Raw genomic sequence first — 4,144 nt, forward strand, 5'->3', positions numbered from 1 at the left:
TATGAACTCAAAATGTAAATAGGAACAGCCACTATAAAAAACAGTATGGAGATTCTCTAACAATTAAGAATAGAATAATCATATGACCCAGAAATCCATCTTCTGAATATCTACCCCCAATATTTGAAAACATTTATCAGTAAAGTTATATGCACACCAATATTCATTGCACATTATTCACAGTGGCCAAGTGATAGATAATCTGATAAAGGAGTTGTGGTACATATAGATGATGGAACATTGCTTAGCCATAAGAAAAGACGAAATATTGTCATTGGTAACAACGTGCATGTATCTTTAGATTATCATGCTAAGCAATATAACTTGGGCATAAAAAGTTGAGAAGCACTTGATTTCACTCATATGTGGGATATAAAACAAAGCAATAAATGAACAAGACAAACAAAAAGAGAACTGTAAACACAGACAACAGTTTAGTGGTTACCAGAGGGAAAGGGGGTCAAATATATGGTGATGGAAGGAGATTTGACTTTGGGTAGTGAACACAGTGCAATATACATATGATGTATTATAGAATTCTACACTTGGAACCTATATAATTTTATTAACCATTGTCACTCCAATAGCTTTAATAAAATAAAAAGGAAACATGAGCAGTTCTGAGAATGTGGTGACTTTAGTAGCTTGTTAGTTTCTCACTTGTTATTAATCTTGCCTCTGCTGTTAAATCATTAATAGTCTGGCATCCAGCCAGGGGTAGATGTTTTTATTTAAAAGTATTTGTCAGTATCTGTTTTTTCTTACCCTGTTGACTCCACCATTTCCCTATTGAGGTAAGTTATATTGTTTTTACATAAATCAAAGATCATTCCAATTATGTGATGTGACTCCTCTTTTACTTAATGACAAGCAAGGAAGAAGAGGTAAGGTGAGCTTTTGAATGGTCATAAGGCGACAGCATGTCTAAAAGTAGCTGCTGTTATTTATAACATAGCTTCTCAAAGAATTTTTAGTGCAGGGCCAGTTTTTTGTTTCCTTGTGTTGATACACGTTAGTGCACATAATTTGAAAATAATACACATCACATGTACATAGTGAATCTCATATTGCACACATTTATTCTCCCATGAGGAATCATTCTATACATGATGTACTCAATTCAACAAGGACATCACCACATGGAATTAACAGCATTCAGTACTCAGGACAGGCCATGGACACTGCAGCTACAGCACCAGGAATTAGTGTGGCAAGCCTGACTTTCATCAGGGCCATCTTGTTTTCTCTTGTCCATGCCATTCTTCACCCATAATCACTTTGTTTGTAGATGTCTTAAGAGAAGGTCATGAAGTGAGAACTGAATTCCAAGTTGAAATTGCTCTGAGTAAACGATAAAGTGCTCCCGTCCTTTTCTCACTTTGTGAAAGAAAGCTTCAGATATGGTTAGCAGCACTATTTCAATATGACAAAATCTCTTCAAATGGCTCCATGGCAGATGGGTGTGATGAGTCAGGGTATATATGTAAGTCTGGCAAATGAGGTACAAAGTAATGGAATATATTGGTCATAGGATTTCTGCCAGGAGAAGTGGAGAACTGTGGTAGGAAATGGGAAGGACAGCGATGGTCCCCAGCTATGTTTCGTGGCTCACAGGCCCTGAAACCAGAGATGAGAATTGGTAGTGTTCATATATACCAATCAAGTGTTGGGTCAATTCATTTAATATTTGGAGCTAGACCTTTAGTTGAGTATCGGAGAGGAGATAACAGTGATTTTGTTCCAAGGGAAGGGCAGTGTAAATGCTGAACATTGGTGAGAAGCTATAGGTAGGTCTCTGGTGGTGCTTCTGCTATCACACAGGGTTATAGCAATAGTTAGAAAAGATCAAAGTGGCCATTTCATCCCAAGAACAGTCTCCGTCTTTGAGATTGCTTCTCATATGTCAGCCATTCTCTTCCACATCCCCCCAAAGAGAACTTAATGGATACTGGCACACTGAAACCTGAAGAAGAGGGAGAGAGCATGTCTGAGGGAGTACAGCTATGGTATGGTAGTGTCACAGGGATTTCCAACCTGAAAGTTCTGATGTAGGCAGGTGGCTTCTCAATTATAGTTCCCTCAAGCCAGCTATTGTCCTTGGAGTGTAGCAGTGTGTGATATATAGAAGATATTTGTTGGAATATGAGATCCTACACATTGTCTATGCCAGTAGATCTCCTACGTGTGGCCAAATTGGTTATAGCAGTATTTTGAGACTCTACAGAAAACAAAAACAAGATTCCATACCAGAGCTTCAAGATATCATTGATATTTACTCAAGGAAATTGTAAATCTAGCGTATTGACATCCAGTAGAATTTCAGGTCCTGCAGATGGCTGTTGATGATGTTGGTAAGGGATGAGTTTGACAAGTAACTGTGGAGTTTAGAACTGAAAGGTAATATCTCTGGGTGGTAATTGATTAGTGAACCGATAATAAGTGAAGATTCTGTTTAATTTTTAAAAAATATTTATATAATACTTAAATATAATTTATAATATAATATCAAAAAAGCAGTTTTGCGACAAATGAGTTGCAACTACAGAAAGTAAGCATGAGCAAAATGCAGTAGTCAAACTTAAAAACATCCTAGATGTACCAGGTACCTGTATGACCCTTACTGATGTAGCAGCCTAGAGCTAGTTCAGAGAGAAAGCTGTTAAAGATATTGAACCACTTTGGAATGTTTTCATCTCACAATTGTATATCAATATAAATGTCATTGCCTCTGAGAGGCTCTATCTTCCAAATACTTTCCTAAATGCCTCCTTCACATCCTTGTTCCTCAGGCTGTAAATGAATGGGTTCATCATCGATGTTATGACTGAGTAGAACACGGAGATCACCTTATCCCCCTCATTCATTTCTTAGAAATTGGACGCATGTAGGTAAATATTGTTGAGGCGTAGAAGAAGACAACAACAATGAAATGAGAACCACAGGTAGAGAAGATCTTGAACCTCCCCTCACCTGACTGTACCTGAATCACAGTACAGATAATATTCCAGTAGGAGAAAAGGATAAGGGAGAGAGGACCAAGGAGGATGACCACACCCATTGTAAAGATGGCCATTTCTGCTTTGTAGGTTTCTTCTGAAGCCAATTTCAAGAGTGCAGGAGGTTCACAAAAATAATGATTAATTATGTTCTGTCCATGGTATGAGAGACATAAAGTAAAGGTTGTGTCTACTAGAGACACCAGTGTGCCCCAAGATCCTATGGTCCTCTGGGTCATGATAGTAGAGTAGTGAAGGAGCTTGCAGACAGCCACGTAGTGATCATAGGACATCACAGCTAGGAGGGAAGTCACTGTAGCTCCAGCTACTAGGAAAAAAAAAATATCTGTATTGAACACCCAGCAAAGGAGATGGTCTTTCTCATTACCAGCAAATGGAATAACATCTGGGGGATAATTGTTGTAGAGAAAGAGGTCAATAAATGATAGGTTTTTAAGGAAAAAGTGCATTGGGTATGAAGTTGAGAATCAGTGTGAATCAGCACTATGATGAGCAGATTCCCAAACACAGTCAGCAGGCAGATGATGAGAAATACTATGAACAGCATGGTCTGGGTCTGGAGATCTGAAGAAAGGCCCAGCAAGATGAATTCAGTAAAATAGGTTTGGTTTTCTGTTCCCATTGATGTTTATTCCTATTACACATCAGCAGAAATAGAGAAATCAAAAGTTGACATTCATAGAGCAATATATCCTGAAATTGAAGATCTCATTGGAAAAACAAATATGTCTGATATTTTAAAATTCTTGTGAACATTTAAGACACTGGATTTTCTAACACTTCCATCTCTAAGTTCCTACCAAAGCTGTCTAGAAAAAGATGCTAACATATTATTATATAGCTATGTAAAAATACAGAGTTCTCCCTTTAGTAGCAAGCTTGTTTTTTTTTCTTTTTCCTAGTTTACTTTCATTCAGCAGACTTTCACTTTCACTTCATCAAGGTGCAGAATGAATAATTAACTTTTTCTTTATATTTCCAAGTGTTTCTTTATCATCCTTCTAAGTAGGAAGGAAATGTTAAGAGATTATTTTAGATCATGTTACACCCACAGTCCTAGTCCCTTCCTAAACTTTCACTGGATCAAAGAATCAGGGCTCAATGGCAGTGCTCAAGAGTAAGGCATG

General features: G+C 37.6%; 1 pseudogene; it reads right to left on the minus strand.

Moving 5' to 3' along the window:
- Positions 1–2,738: 2,738 nt before the first annotated feature.
- LOC107195315 lies at positions 2,739–3,639 on the minus strand (annotated as a pseudogene).
- Between the last annotated feature and the right edge of the window lie 505 nt (positions 3,640–4,144).

Source organism: Pteropus alecto, unplaced genomic scaffold (assembly GCF_000325575.1).
Source record: "Pteropus alecto unplaced genomic scaffold, ASM32557v1 scaffold342, whole genome shotgun sequence".
NCBI lineage: Eukaryota > Metazoa > Chordata > Mammalia > Chiroptera > Pteropodidae > Pteropus > Pteropus alecto.